This window comes from Bufo bufo, unplaced genomic scaffold (genome assembly GCF_905171765.1).
Source record: "Bufo bufo unplaced genomic scaffold, aBufBuf1.1, whole genome shotgun sequence".
NCBI classification, from domain to species: domain Eukaryota; kingdom Metazoa; phylum Chordata; class Amphibia; order Anura; family Bufonidae; genus Bufo; species Bufo bufo.
In genome coordinates, this window is record NW_024400811.1 from 1 (window position 1) to 20,608 (window position 20,608).

The following is a 20,608-nucleotide window of genomic DNA, read 5'->3' on the forward strand; positions in this document are numbered from 1 at the left end:
GTAATAAAGAGGCCTCAGTGAGATTTGAACTCACGACTTCTGGTTTACGAGACCAGCGTTCTAACCCCTGAGCTATGAATCCAAACAACAGACAAGTTGAACGTGTGTTTTCTGACCAAGGCTTTTTTTATCTAAAAACTTCAGACAAGGAAAAATCTTCAGCTACATTTAAGAAAGGCAAACTTTTCAGAATCAGATTCAAAAAAGTTCAACCTAAAAGTCTATTTATTTTTTACGGATAAAGAAAGAGCACACTTTTTTCTCCACTGTTATAGCATATGGCATAGTAATTGCTGGTCCAGTACAAGGCACCTGATTTGCAAAACCAGCGTTCAAAATCCTACTATGTGAAGACTGATGCTGTCCACTCTGACATACAAACTGACCGTGAGAAGTGGTATTTGACTCCATGACTCCAATTAAAACCGCCCAGATGGCCTGTTGAAAACGGGGCCAAAAATTTCAGAATGGGATTCAAAAATATTCATCTCAAAAGTCTATTTTTTGTGTGGAAAAAGAAAGAGTAGAACATTTCCTTGTCCACTGTACAGCATAGCAGTTGCTGGTTTATTACAAGTCAAATGGTTTACAAGAGCAGTGCTCAACACCATAGTCTGCGAAGAATGACGCTGTGCACTCAGACATTTAAAAAAATCTGGACTGTGAGAAGTGGTATTTGATTCCATGACTCCAGAGAAGACTGCCCAGCTGTACTGTTAAACCTTAGTCAAAGGTTTCAGAATCAGATTCTAAAATGTTTATCTTAAAAGTCTATTTTTTGATGAAAAAGAAAGTAGCACATTTTGTAGCATATGGCTGAATAGTTGCTGGTTCAGTACAAGGCACCTTTTTTGCAAAACCAGCGCTCAAAATATTAGTCTGTGAAGACTTATGCTGTCCACTCAAACATACAAGCATTTAAGAAAAGCTGGACTGTGAGAAGTAGTCCAGCATCATATTTGCTTAATATTCAAATAGTTGAAAACAAGACATTTTGGAGGACCCTTGATGATCCTGAAGTCATAATGGGTCATCGATAAGACCATACTCACATCAGACTAAAGATGTAGGCCCCAGTGAGATTTGAACTCACGACCCCTGGTTTACAAGACCAGTGCTCTAACCCCTGAGCTATGAAGCCACCATGCACAGCTTTTCCCAATGGTTTTTTTTCAGGTGTATCTTTTTGCCCTATAAACTGAAAAAAATCAAAGACCTTCAAAACCATTTAAGAGAAACAGGGCTCTTATGGGACATAGAACTTTACATTGTTTGGCCAACCTGACCTAAATGTGAGGAAGAGCTCAGAGAATTCGATGTAAGTCAGTCATCATTTCGCATGTCAACACAAAACGTGTGCCATCATAGACTAACATAGGGGCCAAAGGTTTCAGAATCAGATACATAGATGTTCATCTTAAAAGTACATTTTTTGGTGTAAACAAGAAGTCCACTGGTGCAGCACTACAGCATTATAGTTGCTGGTTTAGAATTCAGATAGCTGAAAAGAAAACACTTTGAAAGATCCTCGTTGATCCTACATACTGTTTCAGATCTTAACCACCTCAGGACCGCCGTACGCAGGATTGCGTCTTTGCGGCGGTCCTGTTGTTCTGGGTGGACGCGCCGGTGCGTCCTCTCGCGAGACGCGAGATTTCCTGTGAACGCGCGCACACAGGCGCGCGCGTTCACAGGATCGGAAGGTAAGCGAGTGGATCTCCAGCCTGCCAGCGGCGATCGTTCGCTGGCAGGCTGGAGATGTGATTTCTTTAACCCCTAACAGGTATATTAGACGCTGTTTTGATAACAGCGTCTAATATACCTGCTACCTGGTCCTCTGGTGGTCCCCTTTGTTTGGATCGACCACCAGAGGACACAGGCAGCTCAGTAATATGTTGCACCAAGCACCACTACACTACACCCCCCCCCCCCCGTCACTTATTAACCCCTTATTAGCCCTTGATCACCCCTGATCACCCCATATAGACTCCCTGATCACCCCCCTGTCATTGATTACCCCCCTGTCATTGATCAACCCCCTGTAAAGCTCCATTTAGATGTCCGCATGATTTTTACGGATCCACTGATAGACTGATCGGATCCGTAAAAATCATACGGACGTCTGAATGCAGCCTTACAGGGGAGTGATAAATGACGGAGGTGATCACCCCATATAGACTCCCTGATCACCCCCCTGTCATTGATCACCCCCCTGTAAAGCTCCATTCAGATGTCCGCATGATTTTTACGGATCCACTGATAGACTGATCGGATCCGTAAAAATCATACGGACGTCTGAATGCAGCCTTACAGGGGAGTGATCAATGACTGTGGTGATCACCCCATATAGACTCCCTGATCACCCCCCTGTCATTGATTACCCCTCTGTCATTGATCACCCCCCTGTAAAGCTCCATTCAGATGTCCGCATGATTTTTACGGATCCACTGATAGACTGATCGGATCCGTAAAAATCATACAGACGTCTGAATGGAGCCTTACAGGGGAGTGATCAATGACTGTGGTGATCACCCCATATAGACTCCCTGATCACCCCCCTGTCATTGATTACCCCCCTGTCATTGATCCCCCCCCTGTAAAGCTCCATTCAGATGTCCGCATGATTTTTACGGATCCACTGATAGACTGATCGGATCCGTAAAAATCATACGGACGTCTGAATGCAGCCTTACAGGGGAGTGATCAATGACTGTGGTGATCACCCCATATAGACTCCCTGATCACCCCCCTGTCATTGATTACCCCTCTGTCATTGATCACCCCCCTGTAAAGCTCCATTCAGATGTCCGCATGATTTTTACGGATCCACTGATAGACTGATCGGATCCGTAAAAATCATACGGACGTCTGAATGCAGCCTTACAGGGGAGTGATCAATGACTGTGGTGATCACCCCATATAGACTCCCTGATCACCCCCCTGTCATTGATTACCCCTCTGTCATTGATCACCCCCCTGTAAAGCTCCATTCAGATGTCCGCATGATTTTTACGGATCCACTGATAGACTGATCGGATCCGTAAAAATCATACGGACGTCTGAATGCAGCCTTACAGGGGAGTGATCAATGACTGTGGTGATCACCCCATATAGACTCCCTGATCACCCCCCTGTCATTGATTACCCCTCTGTCATTGATCACCCCCCTGTAAAGCTCCATTCAGATGTCCGCATGATTTTTACGGATCCACTGATAGACTGATCGGATCCGTAAAAATCATACGGACGTCTGAATGCAGCCTTACAGGGGGGTGATCAATGACAGTTGGGTGATCACCCCATATAGACTCCCTGATCACCCCCCTGTCATTGATCACCCCCCCTGTCATTGATCACCCCCCTGTCATTGATCCCCCCCCCCCCCCCTCTGTAAGGCTGCATTCAGTCTTTTTTTTGGCCCAAGTTAGCGGAATTTTTTTTTTTTTCTTACAAAGTCACATATTCCACTAACTTGTGACAAAAAATAAAATCTCACATGAACTCACCATACCCCTCACGGAATCCAAATGCGTAAAATTTTTTAGACATTTATATTCCAGACTTCTTCTCACGCTTTAGGGCCCCTAGAATGCCAGGGCAGTATAAATACCCCACATGTGACCCCATTTCGGAAAGAAGACACCCCCAGGTATTCCGTGAGGGGCATATTGAGTCCATGAAAGATTGAAATTTTTGTCCCAAGTTAGCGGAACGGGAGACTTTGTGAGAAAAAAATAAAAAATATCAATTTCCGCTAACTTGTGCCAAAAAAAAAAAATTTCTATGAACTCGCCATGCCCCTCATTGAATACCTTGGGGTGTCTTCTTTCCAAAATGGGGTCACATGTGGGGTATTTATACTGCCCTGGCATTCTAGGGGCCCCAAAGCGTGAGAAGAAGTCTGGTATCCAAATGTCTAAAAATGCCCTCCTAAAAGGAATTTGGGCCCCTTTGCGCATCTAGGCTGCAAAAAAGTGTCACACATCTGGTATCGCCGTACTCAGGAGAAGTTGGGGAATGTGTTTTGGGGTGTCATTTTACATATACCCATGCTGGGTGAGATAAATATCTTGGTCAAATGCCAACTTTGTATAAAAAAATGGAAAAAGTTGTCTTTTGCCAAGATATTTCTCTCACCCAGCATGGGTATATGTAAAATGACACCCCAAAACACATTCCCCAACGTCTCCTGAATACGGCGATACCAGATGTGTGACACTTTTTTGCAGCCTAGGTGGGCAAAGGGGCCCACATTCCAAAGAGCACCTTTAGGATTTCACAGGTCATTTACCTACTTACCACACATTAGGGCCCCTGGAAAATGCCAGGGCAGTATAACTACCCCACAAGTGACCCCATTTTGGAAAGAAGACACCCCAAGGTATTCCGTGAGGGGCATGGCGAGTTCCTAGAATTTTTTATTTTTTGTCACAAGTTAGTGGAAAATGATGATTTTTTTTTTTTTTTTTCATACAAAGTCTCATATTCCACTAACTTGTGACAAAAAATAAAAACTTCCATGAACTCACTATGCCCATCAGCGAATACCTTGGGGTCTCTTCTTTCCAAAATGGGGTCACTTGTGGGGTAGTTATACTGCCCTGGCATTCTAGGGGCCCAAATGTGTGGTAAGGAGTTTGAAATCAAATTCTGTAAAAAATGACGAGTGAAATCCGAAAGGTGCTCTTTGGAATATGGGCCCCTTTGCCCACCTAGGCTGCAAAAAAGTGTCACACATCTGGTATCTCCGTACTCAGGAGAAGGTGGAGAATGTGTTTTGGGGTGTCATTTTACATATACCCATGCTGGGTGAGAGAAATATCTTGGCAAAAGACAACTTTTCCCATTTTTTTATACAAAGTTGGCATTTGACCAAGATATTTATCTCACCCAGCATGGGTATATGTAAAAAGACACCCCAAAACACATTCCCCAACGTCTCCTGAATACGGCGATACCAGATGTGTGACACTTTTTTGCAGCCTAGGTGGGCAAAGGGGCCCACATTCCAAAGAGCACCTTTCGGATTTCACTGGTCATTTACCTACTTACCACACATTAGGGCCCCTGGAAAATGCCAGGGCAGTATAACTACCCCACAAGTGACCCCATTTTGGAAAGAAGACACCCCAAGGTATTCCGTGAGGGGCATGGCGAGTTCTTAGAATTTTTTATTTTTTGTCACAAGTTAGTGGAAAATGATGATTTTTTTTTTTTTTTTTTTTTTTCATACAAAGTCTCATATTCCACTAACTTGTGACAAAAAATAAAAACTTCCATGAACTCACTATGCCCATCAGCGAATACCCTGGGGTCTCTTCTTTCCAAAATGGGGTCACTTGTGGGGTAGTTATACTGCCCTGGCATTCTAGGGGCCCAAATGTGTGGTAAGGAGTTTGAAATCAAATTCTGTAAAAAATGACGAGTGAAATTCGAAAGGTGCTCTTTGGAATGTGGGCCCCTTTGCCCATCTAGGCTGCAAAAAAGTGTCACACATCTGGTATCTCCGTACTCAGGAGAAGGTGGGGAATGTGTTTTGGGGTGTCTTTTTACATATACCCATGCTGGGTGAGAGAAATATCTTGGCAAAAGACAACTTTTCCCATTTTTTTTATACAAAGTTGGCATTTGACCAAGATATTTATCTCACCCAGCATGGGTATATGTAAAAAGACACCCCAAAACACATTCCCCAACTTCTACTGAATACGGAGATACCAGATGTGTGACACTTTTTTGCAGCCTAGGTGGGCAAAGGGGCCCACATTCCAAAGAGCACCTTTCGGATTTCACTCGTCATTTTTTACAGAATTTGATTTCAAACTCCTTACCACACATTTGGGCCCCTAGAATGCCAGGGCAGTATAACTACCCCACAAGTGACCCCATTTTGGAAAGAAGAGACCCCAAGGTATTTCGTGATGGGCATAGTGAGTTCATGGAAGTTTTTATTTTTTGTCACAAGTTAGTGGAATATGAGACTTTGTAAGAAAAAAAAAAAAAAAAAAAAAATCATCATTTTCCACTAACTTGTGACAAAAAATAAAAAGTTCTATGAACTCACTATGCCCATCAGCGAATACCTTAGGGTGTGTATTTTCCGAAATGGGGTCATTTGTGGGGTGTTTGTACTGTCTGGCCATTGTAGAACCTCAGGAAACATGACAGGTGCTCAGAAAGTCAGAGCTGCTTCAAAAAGCGGAAATTCACATTTTTGTACCATAGTTTGTAAACGCTATAACTTTTACCCAAACCATTTTTTTTTTACCCAAACATTTTTTTTTAATCAAAGACATGTAGAACAATAAATTTAGAGCAAAATTTATATATGGATGTCGTTTTTTTTGCAAAATTTTACAACTGAAAGTGAAAAATGTCATTTTTTTGCAAAAAAATCGTTAAATTTCGATTAATAACAAAAAAAGTAAAAATGTCAGCAGCAATGAAATACCACCAAATGAAAGCTCTATTAGTGAGAAGAAAAGGAGGTAAAATTCATTTGGGTGGTAAGTTGCATGACCGAGCAATAAACGGTGAAAGTAGGGTAGGTCAGAAGTGTAAAAAGTGGCCTGGTCTTTCAGGGTGTTTAAGCACTGGGGGCTGAGGTGGTTAAGCAGTGTTGCGCTTACATTAACCTAAGGCAATAAAGAGGCCTCAGTGAGATTTGAACTCACGACTTCTGGTTTACGAGACCAGCGCTCTAACCCCTGAGCTATGAAGCCAAACAACAGACAAGTTGAACGTGTGTTTTCTGACCAAGGCTTTTTTTATCTAAAAACTTCAGACAAGGAAAAATCTTCAGCTACATTTAAGAAAGGCAAACTTTTCAGAATCAGATTCAAAAAAGTTCAACCTAAAAGTCTATTTATTTTTTACGGATAAAGAAAGAGCACACTTTTTTCTCCACTGTTATAGCACATGGCATAGTAATTGCTGGTCCAGTACAAGGCACCTGATTTGCAAAACCAGCGTTCAAAATCCTACTATGTGAAGACTGATGCTGTCCACTCTGACATACAAACTGACCGTGAGAAGTGGTATTTGACTCCATGACTCCAATTAAAACCGCCCAGATGGCCTGTTGAAAACGGGGCCAAAAATTTCAGAATGGGATTCAAAAATATTCATCTCAAAAGTCTATTTTTTGTGTGGAAAAAGAAAGAGTAGAACATTTCCTTGTCCACTGTACAGCATAGCAGTTGCTGGTTTATTACAAGTCAAATGGTTTACAAGAGCAGTGCTCAACACCATAGTCTGCGAAGAATGACGCTGTGCACTCAGACATTTAAAAAAATCTGGACTGTGAGAAGTGGTATTTGATTCCATGACTCCAGAGAAGACTGCCCAGCTGTACTGTTAAACCTTAGTCAAAGGTTTCAGAATCAGATTCTAAAATGTTTATCTTAAAAGTCTATTTTTTGATGAAAAAGAAAGTAGCACATTTTGTAGCATATGGCTGAATAGTTGCTGGTTCAGTACAAGGCACCTTTTTTGCAAAACCAGCGCTCAAAATATTAGTCTGTGAAGACTGATGCTGTCCACTCAAACATACAAGCATTTAAGAAAAGCTGGACTGTGAGAAGTAGTCCAGCATCATATTTGCTTAATATTCAAATAGTTGAAAACAAGACATTTTGGAGGACCCTTGATGATCCTGAAGTCATAATGGGTCATCGATAAGACCATACTCACATCAGACTAAAGATGTAGGCCCCAGTGAGATTTGAACTCACGACCCCTGGTTTACAAGACCAGTGCTCTAACCCCTGAGCTATGAAGCCACCATGCACAGCTTTTCCCAATGGTTTTTTTTCAGGTGTATCTTTTTGCCCTATAAACTGAAAAAAATCAAAGACCTTCAAAACCATTTAAGAGAAACAGGGCTCTTATGGGACATAGAACTTTACATTGTTTGGCCAACCTGACCTAAATGTGAGGAAGAGCTCAGAGAATTCGATGTAAGTCAGTCATCATTTCGCATGTCAACACAAAACGTGTGCCATCATAGACTAACATAGGGGCCAAAGGTTTCAGAATCAGATACATAGATGTTCATCTTAAAAGTACATTTTTTGGTGTAAACAAGAAGTCCACTGGTGCAGCACTACAGCATTATAGTTGCTGGTTTAGAATTCAGATAGCTGAAAAGAAAACACTTTGAAAGATCCTCGTTGATCCTACATACTGTTTCAGATCTTAAGCAGTGTTGCGCTTACATTAACCTAAGGCAATAAAGAGGCCTCAGTGAGATTTGAACTCACGACTTCTGGTTTACGAGACCAGCGCTCTAACCCCTGAGCTATGAAGCCAAACAACAGACAAGTTGAACGTGTGTTTTCTGACCAAGGCTTTTTTTATCTAAAAACTTCAGACAAGGAAAAATCTTCAGCTACATTTAAGAAAGGCAAACTTTTCAGAATCAGATTCAAAAAAGTTCAACCTAAAAGTCTATTTATTTTTTACGGATAAAGAAAGAGCACACTTTTTTCTCCACTGTTATAGCATATGGCATAGTAATTGCTGGTCCAGTACAAGGCACCTGATTTGCAAAACCAGCGTTCAAAATCCTACTATGTGAAGACTGATGCTGTCCACTCTGACATACAAACTGACCGTGAGAAGTGGTATTTGACTCCATGACTCCAATTAAAACCGCCCAGATGGCCTGTTGAAAACGGGGCCAAAAATTTCAGAATGGGATTCAAAAATATTCATCTCAAAAGTCTATTGTTTGTGTGGAAAAAGAAAGAGTAGAACATTTCCTTGTCCACTGTACAGCATAGCAGTTGCTGGTTTATTACAAGTCAAATGGTTTACAAGAGCAGTGCTCAACACCATAGTCTGCGAAGAATGACGCTGTGCACTCAGACATTTAAAAAAATCTGGACTGTGAGAAGTGGTATTTGATTCCATGACTCCAGAGAAGACTGCCCAGCTGTACTGTTAAACCTTAGTCAAAGGTTTCAGAATCAGATTCTAAAATGTTTATCTTAAAAGTCTATTTTTTGATGAAAAAGAAAGTAGCACATTTTGTAGCATATGGCTGAATAGTTGCTGGTTCAGTACAAGGCACCTTTTTTGCAAAACCAGCGCTCAAAATATTAGTCTGTGAAGACTGATGCTGTCCACTCAAACATACAAGCATTTAAGAAAAGCTGGACTGTGAGAAGTAGTCCAGCATCATATTTGCTTAATATTCAAATAGTTGAAAACAAGACATTTTGGAGGACCCTTGATGATCCTGAAGTCATAATGGGTCATCGATAAGACCATACTCACATCAGACTAAAGATGTAGGCCCCAGTGAGATTTGAACTCACGACCCCTGGTTTACAAGACCAGTGCTCTAACCCCTGAGCTATGAAGCCACCATGCACAGCTTTTCCCAATGGTTTTTTTTCAGGTGTATCTTTTTGCCCTATAAACTGAAAAAAATCAAAGACCTTCAAAACCATTTAAGAGAAACAGGGCTCTTATGGGACATAGAACTTTACATTGTTTGGCCAACCTGACCTAAATGTGAGGAAGAGCTCAGAGAATTCGATGTAAGTCAGTCATCATTTCGCATGTCAACACAAAACGTGTGCCATCATAGACTAACATAGGGGCCAAAGGTTTCAGAATCAGATACATAGATGTTCATCTTAAAAGTACATTTTTTGGTGTAAAAGATAGTAGCACATTTTGTAGCATATGGCTGGTTCAGTACAAGGCACCTGGTTTGCAAAACCAGCGCTCAAAATATTAGTCTGTGAAGACTGATGCTGTCCACTCTAACATACAAGCATTTAAGAAAAGCTGGACTATGAGAAGTAGTCCAGCATCATATTTGCTGACTTAATATTCAAATAGTTGAAAACAAGACATTTTGGAGGACCCTTGATGATCCTGAAGTCATAAAGGGTCATCGATAAGACCATACTCACATCAGACTAAAGATTTGAACTCACGACCCCTGGTTTACAAGACCAGTGCTCTAACCCCTGAGCTATGAAGCCACCATGCACAGCTTTTCCCAATGGGTTTTTTCCAGGTGTATCTTTTTGCCGTATAAACGGAAAGAAATTAAAGACCTTCAAAAGCATTTAAGAGAAACAGGGCTCTCATGGGACATAGAACTTTACATTGTTTGGCCAACCTGACCTAAATGTGAGGAAGAGCTCAGAGAATTCGATGTAAGTCAGTCATCATTTCGCATGTCAACACAAAACGTGTGCCATCATAGACTAACATAGGGGCCAAAGGTTTCAGAATCAGATACATAGATGTTCATCTTAAAAGTACATTTTTTGGTGTAAACAAGAAGTCCACTGGTGCAGCACTACAGCATTATAGTTGCTGGTTTAGAATTCAGATAGCTGAAAAGAAAACACTTTGAAAGATCCTCGTTGATCCTACATACTGTTTCAGATCTTAAGCAGTGTTGCGCTTACATTAACCTAAGGTAATAAAGAGGCCTCAGTGAGATTTGAACTCACGACTTCTGGTTTACGAGACCAGCGTTCTAACCCCTGAGCTATGAAGCCAAACAACAGACAAGTTGAATGTGAGTTTTCTGAACAAGGCTGGTTTACAAGACCAGTGCTCTAACCCCTGAGCTATGAAGCCACCATGCGCAGTTTTTCCCAATGGTTTTTTTCCAGGTGTATCTTTTTGCCCTAAAAAACTGAAAAAAATCAAAGACCTTTAAAACCATTTAAGAGAAACAGGGCTCTCATGGGACATAGAACTTTACATTGTTTGGCCAACCTGACCTAAATGTGAGGAAGAGCTCAGAGAATTCGATGTAAGTCAGTCATCATTTCGCATGTCAACACAAAATGCTGGTTCAGTACAAGGCACCTTTTTTGCAAAACCAGCGCTCAAAATATTAGTCTGTGAAGACTGATGCTGTCCACTCAAACATACAAGCATTTAAGAAAAGCTGGACTGTGAGAAGTAGTCCAGCATCATATTTGCTTAATATTCAAATAGTTGAAAACAAGACATTTTGGAGGACCCTTGATGATCCTGAAGTCATAATGGGTCATCGATAAGACCATACTCACATCAGACTAAAGATGTAGGCCCCAGTGAGATTTGAACTCACGACCCCTGGTTTACAAGACCAGTGCTCTAACCCCTGAGCTATGAAGCCACCATGCACAGCTTTTCCCAATGGTTTCTTTTCAGGTGTATCTTTTTGCCCTATAAACTGAAAAAAATCAAAGACCTTCAAAACCATTTAAGAGAAACAGGGCTCTTATGGGACATAGAACTTTACATTGTTTGGCCAACCTGACCTAAATGTGAGGAAGAGCTCAGAGAATTCGATGTAAGTCAGTCATCATTTCGCATGTCAACACAAAACGTGTGCCATCATAGACTAACATAGGGGCCAAAGGTTTCAGAATCAGATACATAGATGTTCATCTTAAAAGTACATTTTTTGGTGTAAACAAGAAGTCCACTGGTGCAGCACTACAGCATTATAGTTGCTGGTTTAGAATTCAGATAGCTGAAAAGAAAACACTTTGAAAGATCCTCGTTGATCCTACATACTGTTTCAGATCTTAAGCAGTGTTGCGCTTACATTAACCTAAGGTAATAAAGAGGCCTCAGTGAGATTTGAACTCACGACTTCTGGTTTACGAGACCAGCGTTCTAACCCCTGAGCTATGAATCCAAACAGCAGACAAGTTGAACGTGTGTTTTCTGACCAAGGCTTTTTTTATCTAAAAACTTCAGACAAGGAAAAATCTTCAGCTACATTTAAGAAAGGCAAACTTTTCAGAATCAGATTCAAAAAAGTTCAACCTAAAAGTCTATTTATTTTTTACGGATAAAGAAAGAGCACACTTTTTTCTCCACTGTTATAGCATATGGCATAGTAATTGCTGGTCCAGTACAAGGCACCTGATTTGCAAAACCAGCGTTCAAAATCCTACTATGTGAAGACTGATGCTGTCCACTCTGACATACAAACTGACCGTGAGAAGTGGTATTTGACTCCATGACTCCAATTAAAACCGCCCAGATGGCCTGTTGAAAACGGGGCCAAAAATTTCAGAATGGGATTCAAAAATATTCATCTCAAAAGTCTATTGTTTGTGTGGAAAAAGAAAGAGTAGAACATTTCCTTGTCCACTGTACAGCATAGCAGTTGCTGGTTTATTACAAGTCAAATGGTTTACAAGAGCAGTGCTCAACACCATAGTCTGCGAAGAATGACGCTGTGCACTCAGACATTTAAAAAAATCTGGACTGTGAGAAGTGGTATTTGATTCCATGACTCCAGAGAAGACTGCCCAGCTGTACTGTTAAACCTTAGTCAAAGGTTTCAGAATCAGGTTCTAAAATGTTTATCTTAAAAGTCTATTTTTTGATGAAAAAGAAAGTAGCACATTTTGTAGCATATGGCTGAATAGTTGCTGGTTCAGTACAAGGCACCTTTTTTGCAAAACCAGCGCTCAAAATATTAGTCTGTGAAGACTGATGCTGTCCACTCAAACATACAAGCATTTAAGAAAAGCTGGACTGTGAGAAGTAGTCCAGCATCATATTTGCTTAATATTCAAATAGTTGAAAACAAGACATTTTGGAGGACATTTTGGAAGACATTTAAGAGAAACAGGGCTCTTATGGGACATAGAACTTTACATTGTTTGGCCAACCTGACCTAAATGTGAGGAAGAGCTCAGAGAATTCGATGTAAGTCAGTCATCATTTCGCATGTCAACACAAAACGTGTGCCATCATAGACTAACATAGGGGCCAAAGGTTTCAGAATCAGATACATAGATGTTCATCTTAAAAGTACATTTTTTGGTGTAAACAAGAAGTCCACTGGTGCAGCACTACAGCATTATAGTTGCTGGTTTAGAATTCAGATAGCTGAAAAGAAAACACTTTGAAAGATCCTCGTTGATCCTACATACTGTTTCAGATCTTAAGCAGTGTTGCGCTTACATTAACCTAAGGCAATAAAGAGGCCTCAGTGAGATTTGAACTCATGAATTCTGGTTTACGAGACCAGCGCTCTAACCCCTGAGCTATGAAGCCAAACAACAGACAAGTTGAACGTGTGTTTTCTGACCAAGGCTTTTTTTATCTAAAAACTTCAGACAAGGAAAAATCTTCAGCTACATTTAAGAAAGGCAAACTTTTCAGAATCAGATTAAAAAAAGTTCAACCTAAAAGTCTATTTATTTTTTACGGATAAAGAAAGAGCAAACTTTTTTCTCCACTGTTATAGCACATGGCAGAGTAATTGCTGGTCCAGTACAAGGCACCTGATTTGCAAAACCAGCGTTCAAAATCCTACTATGTGAAGACTGATGCTGTCCACTCTGACATACAAACTGACCGTGAGAAGTGGTATTTGACTCCATGACTCCAATTAAAACCGCCCAGATGGCCTGTTGAAAACGGGGCCAAAAATTTCAGAATGGGATTCAAAAATATTCATCTCAAAAGTCTATTTTTTGTGTGGAAAAAGAAAGAGTAGAACATTTCCTTGTCCACTGTACAGCATAGCAGTTGCTGGTTTATTACAAGTCAAATGGTTTACAAGAGCAGTGCTCAACACCATAGTCTGCGAAGAATGACGCTGTGCACTCAGACATTTAAAAAAATCTGGACTGTGAGAAGTGGTATTTGATTCCATGACTCCAGAGAAGACTGCCCAGCTGTACTGTTAAACCTTAGTCAAAGGTTTCAGAATCAGATTCTAAAATGTTTATCTTAAAAGTCTATTTTTTGATGAAAAAGAAAGTAGCACATTTTGTAGCATATGGCTGAATAGTTGCTGGTTCAGTACAAGGCACCTTTTTTGCAAAACCAGCGCTCAAAATATTAGTCTGTGAAGACTGATGCTGTCCACTCAAACATACAAGCATTTAAGAAAAGCTGGACTGTGAGAAGTAGTCCAGCATCATATTTGCTTAATATTCAAATAGTTGAAAACAAGACATTTTGGAGGACCCTTGATGATCCTGAAGTCATAATGGGTCATCAATAAGACCATACTCACATCAGACTAAAGATGTAGACCCCAGTGAGATTTGAACTCACGACCCCTGGTTTACAAGACCAGTGCTCTAACCCCTGAGCTATGAAGCCACCATGAACAGCTTTTCCCAATGGTTTTTTTTCAGGTGTATCTTTTTGCCCTATAAACTGAAAAAAATCAAAGACCTTCAAAACCATTTAAGAGAAACAGGGCTCTTATGGGACATAGAACTTTACATTGTTTGGCCAACCTGACCTAAATGTGAGGAAGAGCTCAGAGAATTCGATGTAAGTCAGTCATCATTTCGCATGTCAACACAAAACGTGTGCCATCATAGACTAACATAGGGGCCAAAGGTTTCAGAATCAGATACATAGATGTTCATCTTAAAAGTACATTTTTTGGTGTAAACAAGAAGTCCACTGGTGCAGCACTACAGCATTATAGTTGCTGGTTTAGAATTCAGATAGCTGAAAAGAAAACACTTTGAAAGATCCTCGTTGATCCTACATACTGTTTCAGATCTTAAGCAGTGTTGCGCTTACATTAACCTAAGGCAATAAAGAGGCCTCAGTGAGATTTGAACTCACGACTTCTGGTTTACGAGACCAGCGCTCTAACCCCTGAGCTATGAAGCCAAACAACAGACAAGTTGAACGTGTGTTTTCTGACCAAGGCTTTTTTTATCTAAAAACTTCAGACACGGTTTTAATTGGAGTCATGGAGTCAAATACCACTTCTCACTTCTCACTTCTCACTTCTCACTTCTCACTTCTCACTTCTCACTTCTCACTTCTCACTTCTCACTTCTCACTTCTCACTTCTCACTTCTCACTTCTCACTTCTCACTTCTCACTTCTCACTTCTCACTTCTCACTTCTCACTTGTCTGTTGTTTGGCTTCATAGCTCAGGGGTTAGAGCGCTGGTCTCGTAAACCAGAAGTTGTGAGTTCAAATCTCACTGAGGCTTCTTTATTACCTTAGGTTAATGTAAGCGCAACACTGCTTAAGATCTGAAACAGTATGTAGGATCAACGAGGATCTTTCAAAGTGTTTTCTTTTCAGCTATCTGAATTCTAAACCAGCAACTATAATGCTGTAGTGCTGCACCAGTGGACTTCTTGTTTACGCCATAAAATGTACATAGATAAACATCTATGTATCTGATTCTGAAACCTTTGGCCCCTATGTTAGTCTATGATGGCACACGTTTTGTGTTGACATGCGAAATGATGACTGACTTACATCGAATTCTCTGAGCTCTTCCTCACATTTAGGTCAGGTTGGCTAAACAATGTAAAGTTCTATGTCCCATAAGAGCCCTGTTTCTCTTAAATGGTTTTGAAGGTCTTTGATTTTTTTCAGTTTATAGGGCAAAAAGATACACCTGGAAAAAAACCATTGGGAAAAGCTGTGCATTGTGGCTTCATAGCTCACGGGTTAGAGCACTGGTCTTGTAAACCAGTGGTCGTGAGTTCAAATCTCACTGGGGCCTACATCTTTAGTCTGATGTGAGTATGGTCTTATCGATGACCCTTTATGACTTCAGGATCATCAAGGGTCCTCCAAAATGTCTTGTTTTCAACTATTTGAATATTATGTCAGCAAATATGATGCTGGACTACTTCTCACAGTCCATGTTTGAGTGGACAGCATCAGACTTCACAGACTAATATTTTGAGCTGGTTTTGCAAAAAAGGTGCCTTGTACTGAACCAGCAACTATTCAGCCATATGCTACAAAATGTGCTACTTTCTTTTTCATCAAAAAATAGACTTTTAAGATAAACATTTTAGAATATGATTCTGAAACCTTTGACTAAGGTTTAACAGTACAGCTGGGCAGTCTTCTCTGGAGTCATGGAATCAAATACCACTTCTCACAGTCCAGATTTTTTTAAATGTCTGAGTGCACAGCGTCATTCTTCGCAGACTATGGTGTTGAGCACTGCTCTTGTAAACCATTTGACTTGTAATAAACCAGCAACTGCTATGCTGTACAGTGGACAAGGAAATGTTCTACTCTTTCTTTTTCCACACAAAAAATAGACTTTTGAGATGAATATTTTTGAATCCCATTCTGAAATTTTTGGCCCCGTTTTCAACAGGCCATCTGGGCGGTTTTAATTGGAGTCATGGAGTCAAATACCACTTCTCACGGTCAGTTTGTATGTCAGAGTGGACAGCATCAGTCTTCACATAGTAGGATTTTGAACGCTGGTTTTGCAAATCAGGTGCCTTGTACTGGACCAGCAATTACTATGCCATGTGCTATAACAGTGGAGAAAAAAGTGTGCTCTTTCTTTATCCGTAAAAAATAAATAGACTTTTAGGTTGAACTTTTTTGAATCTGATTCTGAAAAGTTTGCCTTTCTTAAATGTAGCTGAAGATTTTTCCTTGTCTGAAGTTTTTAGATAAAAAAAGCCTTGGTCAGAAAACACACCTTCAACTTGTCTGTTGTTTGGCTTCATAGCTCAGGGGTTAGAGCGCAGGTCTCGTAAACCAGAAGTCGTGAGTTCAAATCTCACTGAGGCCTCTTTATTACCTTAGGTTAATGTAAGCGCAACACTGCTTAAGATCTGAAACATTATGTAGGATCAACGAGGATCTTTCAAAGTGTTTTCTTTTCAGCTATCTGAATTCTAAACCAGCAACTATAATGCTTTAGTGCTGCACCAGTGGACTTCTTGTTTACGCCATAAAATGTACTTTTAAGATGAACATCTATGTATCTGATTCTGAAACCTTTGGCCCCTATGTTAGTCTATGATGGCACACGTTTTGTGTTGACATGCGAAATGATGACTGACTTACATCAAATTCTCTGAGCTCTTCCTCACATTTAGGTCAGGTTGGCCAAACAATGTAAAGTTCTATGTCCCATGAGAGCCCTGTTTCTCTTAAATGGTTTTGAAGGTCTTTAATTTATTTCAGTTAATACGGCAAAATGATACACCGGGAAAAAACCCATTGGGACAAGCTGTGCATGGTGGCTTCATATCTCAGGGGTTAGAGCACTGGTCTTGTAAACCAGGGGTCGTGAGTTCAAATCTCACTGGGGCCTATATCTTTAGTCTTATGTGAGTATGGTCTTATCGATGACCCTTTATGACTTCAGGATCATCAAGGGTCCTCCAAAATGTCTTGTTTTCAACTATTTGAATATTAAGTCAGCAAATATGATGCTGGACTACTTCTCACAGTCCAGCTTTTCTTAAATGCTTGTATGTTAGAGTGGACAGCATCAGTCTTCACAGACTAATATTTTGAGTGCTGGTTTTGCAAACCAGGTGCCTTGTACTATCTTTTTCATCAAAAAATAGACTATTAAGATGAACATCTTTGCATCTGATTCTGAAACCTTGGGCCCCTATGTTAGACTATGATGGCACACGTTTTGTGTTGACATGCGAAATGATGACTGACTTACATCGAATTCTCTGAGCTCTTCCTCACATTTAGGTCAGGTTGGCCAAACAATGTAAAGTTCTATGTCCCATGAGAGCCCTGTTTCTCTTAAATGGTTTTGAAGGTCTTGATTTTTTTCAGTTTATAGGGCAAAAAGATACACCTGGACAGAATGGAAAAAATCCAATGGGAAAAGCTGTGCATGGTGGCTTCATAGCTCAGGGGTTAGAGCACTGGTCTAGTAAACCAGGGGTCGTGAGTTCAAATCTCACTGGGGCCTACATCTTTAGTCTGATGTGAGTATGGTCTTATCGATGACCCTTTATGACTTCAGGATCATCAAGTGTCCTCCAAAATGTCTTGTTTTCAACTATTTGAATATTAAGTTAGCAAATATGATGCTGGACTACTTCTCATAGTCCAGCTTTTCTTAAATGCTTGTATGTTAGAGTGGACAGCATCAGTCTTCACAGACTAATATTTTGAGCGCTGGTTTTGCAAACCAGGTGCCTTGTACTGAACCAGCAACTATTCAGCCATATGCTACAAAATGTGCTACTATCTTTTTCATCAAAAAATAGACTTTTAAGATGAACATCTTTGCATCTGATTCTGAAACCTTTGGCCCCTATGTTAGACTATGATGGGAAACGTTTTGTGTTGAAATGCGAAATGATGACTGACTTACATCGAATTCTCTGAGCTCTTCCTCACATTTAGGTCAGGTTGGCCAAACAATGTAAAGTTCTATGTCCCATGAGAGCCCTGTTTCTCTTAAATGGTTTTGAAGGTCTTCATTTTTTTTAGTTTATAGGGCAAAAAGATACACCTGGACAGAATGGAAAAAATCCATTGGGAAAAGCTGTGCTTGGTGGCTTCATAGCTCAGGGGTTAGAGCACTGGTCTTGTAAACCAGGGGTCGTGAGTTCAAATCTCACTGGGGCCTACATCTTTAGTCTGATGTGAATATGGTCTTATCGATGACCCATTATGACTTCAGGATCATCAAGGGTCCTTCAAAATGTCGTGTTTTCAACTATTTGAATATTAAGCAAATATGATGCTGGACTACTTCTCACAGTCCAGCTTTTCTTAAATGCTTGTATCTTTGAGTGGACAGCATCAGTCTTCACAGACTAATATTTTGAGCGCTGGTTTTGCAAAAAAGGTGCCTTGTACTGAACCAGCAACTATTCAGCCATATGCTACAAAATGTGCTACTTTCTTTTTCATCAAAAAATAGACTTTTAAGATAAACATTTTAGAATCTGATTCTGAAACCTTTGACTAAGGTTTAACAGTACAGCTGGGCAGTCTTCTCTGGAGTCATGGAATCAAATACCACTTCTCACAGTCCAGATTTTTTTAAATGTCTGAGTGCACAGCGTCATTCTTCGCAGACTATGGTGTTGAGCACTGCTCTTGTAAACCATTTGACTTGTAATAAACCAGCAACTGCTATGCTGTACAGTGGACAAGGAAATGTTCTACTCTTTCTTTTTCCACACAAACAATAGACTTTTGAGATGAATATTTTTGAATCCCATTCTGAAATTTTTGGCCCCGTTTTCAACAGGCCATCTGGGCGGTTTTAATTGGAGTCATGGAGTCAAATACCACTTCTCACGGTCAGTTTGTATGTCAGAGTGGACAGCATCAGTCTTCACATAGTAGGATTTTGAACGCTGGTTTTGCAAATCAGGTGCCTTGTACTGGACCAGCAATTACTATGCCATGTGCTATAACAGTGGAGAAAAAAGTGTGCTCTTTCTTTATCCGTAAAAAATAAATAGACTTTTAGGTTGAACTTTTTTGAATCTGATTCTGAAAAGTTTGCCTTTCTTAAATGTAGCTGAAGATTTTTCCTTGTCTGAAGTTTTTAGATAAAAAAAGCCTTGGTCAGAAAACACACATTCAACTTGTCTGTTGTTTGGCTTCATAGCTCAGGGGTTAGAGCGCTGGTCTCGTAAACCAGAAGTCGTGAGTTCAAATCTCACTGAGGCCTCTTTATTACCTTAGGTTAATGTAAGCGCAACACTGCTTAAGATCTGAAACAGTATGTAGGATCAACGAGGATCTTTCAAAGTGTTTTCTTTTCAGCTATCTGAATTCTAAACCAGCAACTATAATGCTGTAGTGCTGCACCAGTGGACTTCTTGTTTACACCAAAAAATGTACTTTTAAGATGAACATCTATGTATCTGATTCTGAAACCTTTGGCCCCTATGTTAGTCTATGATGGCACACGTTTTGTGTTGACATGCGAAATGATGACTGACTTACATCGAATTCTCTGAGCTCTTCCTCACATTTAGGTCAGGTTGGCCAAACAATGTAAAGTTCTATGTCCCATAAGAGCCCTGTTTCTCTTAAATGGTTTTGAAGGTCTTTGATTTTTTTCAGTTTATAGGGCAAAAAGATACACCTGAAAAAAAACCATTGGGAAAAGCTGTGCATGGTGGCTTCATAGCTCAGGGGTTAGAGCACTGGTCTTGTAAACCAGGGGTCGTGAGTTCAAATCTCACTGGGGCCTACATCTTTAGTCTGATGTGAGTATGGTCTTATCGATGACCCATTATGACTTCAGGATCATCAAGGGTCCTCCAAAATGTCTTGTTTTCAACTATTTAATATTAAGCAAATATGATGCTGGACTACTTCTCACAGTCCAGCTTTTCTTAAATGCTTGTATGTTAGAGTGGACAGCATCAGTCTTCACAGACTAATATTTTGAGCGCTGGTTTTGCAAATCAGGTGCCTTGTACTGAACCAGCATTTTGTGTTGACATGCGAAATGATGACTGACTTACATCGAATTCTCTGAGCTCTTCCTCACATTTAGGTCAGGTTGGCCAAACAATGTAAAGTTCTATGTCCCATGAGAGCCCTGTTTCTCTTAAATGGTTTTAAAGGTCTTTGATTTTTTTCAGTTTTTTAGGGCAAAAAGATACACCTGGAAAAAAACCATTGGGAAAAACTGTGCATGGTGGCTTCATAGCTCAGGGGTTAGAGCACTGGTCTTGTAAACCAGCCTTGTTCAGAAAACTCACATTCAACTTGTCTGTTGTTTGGCTTCATAGCTCAGGGGTTAGAACGCTGGTCTCGTAAACCAGAAGTCGTGAGTTCAAATCTCACTGAGGCCTCTTTATTACCTTAGGTTAATGTAAGCGCAACACTGCTTAAGATCTGAAACAGTATGTAGGATCAACG

At 40.4% G+C, this 20,608-nt stretch overlaps 19 non-coding genes across 19 annotated transcripts; 7 read left to right on the top strand and 12 right to left on the bottom strand.

The window, feature by feature from the left end:
* Window positions 1–9: 9 nt before the first annotated feature.
* TRNAT-CGU lies at window positions 10–82 on the bottom strand. Its single transcript has one exon. It is a non-coding gene; the product is annotated as a tRNA-Thr (tRNA).
* A 986-nt stretch (window positions 83–1,068) lies between these two features.
* On the bottom strand, window positions 1,069–1,141 carry TRNAT-UGU. Its single transcript has one exon. It is a non-coding gene; the product is annotated as a tRNA-Thr (tRNA).
* A 5,508-nt stretch (window positions 1,142–6,649) lies between these two features.
* Window positions 6,650–6,722, bottom strand: TRNAT-CGU. The gene has a single exon. It is a non-coding gene; the product is annotated as a tRNA-Thr (tRNA).
* Window positions 6,723–7,708: 986 nt separating this feature from the next.
* On the bottom strand, window positions 7,709–7,781 carry TRNAT-UGU. Its single transcript has one exon. It is a non-coding gene; the product is annotated as a tRNA-Thr (tRNA).
* A 455-nt stretch (window positions 7,782–8,236) lies between these two features.
* Window positions 8,237–8,309, bottom strand: TRNAT-CGU. Its single transcript has one exon. It is a non-coding gene; the product is annotated as a tRNA-Thr (tRNA).
* Window positions 8,310–9,295: 986 nt separating this feature from the next.
* TRNAT-UGU lies at window positions 9,296–9,368 on the bottom strand. Its single transcript has one exon. It is a non-coding gene; the product is annotated as a tRNA-Thr (tRNA).
* Window positions 9,369–10,453: 1,085 nt separating this feature from the next.
* On the bottom strand, window positions 10,454–10,526 carry TRNAT-CGU. Its single transcript has one exon. It is a non-coding gene; the product is annotated as a tRNA-Thr (tRNA).
* A 538-nt stretch (window positions 10,527–11,064) lies between these two features.
* On the bottom strand, window positions 11,065–11,137 carry TRNAT-UGU. The gene has a single exon. It is a non-coding gene; the product is annotated as a tRNA-Thr (tRNA).
* Window positions 11,138–11,592: 455 nt separating this feature from the next.
* Window positions 11,593–11,665, bottom strand: TRNAT-CGU. Its single transcript has one exon. It is a non-coding gene; the product is annotated as a tRNA-Thr (tRNA).
* A 1,303-nt stretch (window positions 11,666–12,968) lies between these two features.
* On the bottom strand, window positions 12,969–13,041 carry TRNAT-CGU. Its single transcript has one exon. It is a non-coding gene; the product is annotated as a tRNA-Thr (tRNA).
* Window positions 13,042–14,027: 986 nt separating this feature from the next.
* Window positions 14,028–14,100, bottom strand: TRNAT-UGU. Its single transcript has one exon. It is a non-coding gene; the product is annotated as a tRNA-Thr (tRNA).
* Window positions 14,101–14,555: 455 nt separating this feature from the next.
* On the bottom strand, window positions 14,556–14,628 carry TRNAT-CGU. The gene has a single exon. It is a non-coding gene; the product is annotated as a tRNA-Thr (tRNA).
* Window positions 14,629–14,887: 259 nt separating this feature from the next.
* TRNAT-CGU lies at window positions 14,888–14,960 on the top strand. The gene has a single exon. It is a non-coding gene; the product is annotated as a tRNA-Thr (tRNA).
* Window positions 14,961–16,453: 1,493 nt separating this feature from the next.
* On the top strand, window positions 16,454–16,526 carry TRNAT-CGU. Its single transcript has one exon. It is a non-coding gene; the product is annotated as a tRNA-Thr (tRNA).
* A 1,079-nt stretch (window positions 16,527–17,605) lies between these two features.
* TRNAT-AGU lies at window positions 17,606–17,678 on the top strand. The gene has a single exon. It is a non-coding gene; the product is annotated as a tRNA-Thr (tRNA).
* A 593-nt stretch (window positions 17,679–18,271) lies between these two features.
* Window positions 18,272–18,344, top strand: TRNAT-UGU. The gene has a single exon. It is a non-coding gene; the product is annotated as a tRNA-Thr (tRNA).
* Window positions 18,345–19,330: 986 nt separating this feature from the next.
* TRNAT-CGU lies at window positions 19,331–19,403 on the top strand. The gene has a single exon. It is a non-coding gene; the product is annotated as a tRNA-Thr (tRNA).
* A 455-nt stretch (window positions 19,404–19,858) lies between these two features.
* Window positions 19,859–19,931, top strand: TRNAT-UGU. Its single transcript has one exon. It is a non-coding gene; the product is annotated as a tRNA-Thr (tRNA).
* Window positions 19,932–20,468: 537 nt separating this feature from the next.
* On the top strand, window positions 20,469–20,541 carry TRNAT-CGU. The gene has a single exon. It is a non-coding gene; the product is annotated as a tRNA-Thr (tRNA).
* The last annotated feature ends 67 nt before the right edge of the window (window positions 20,542–20,608 follow it).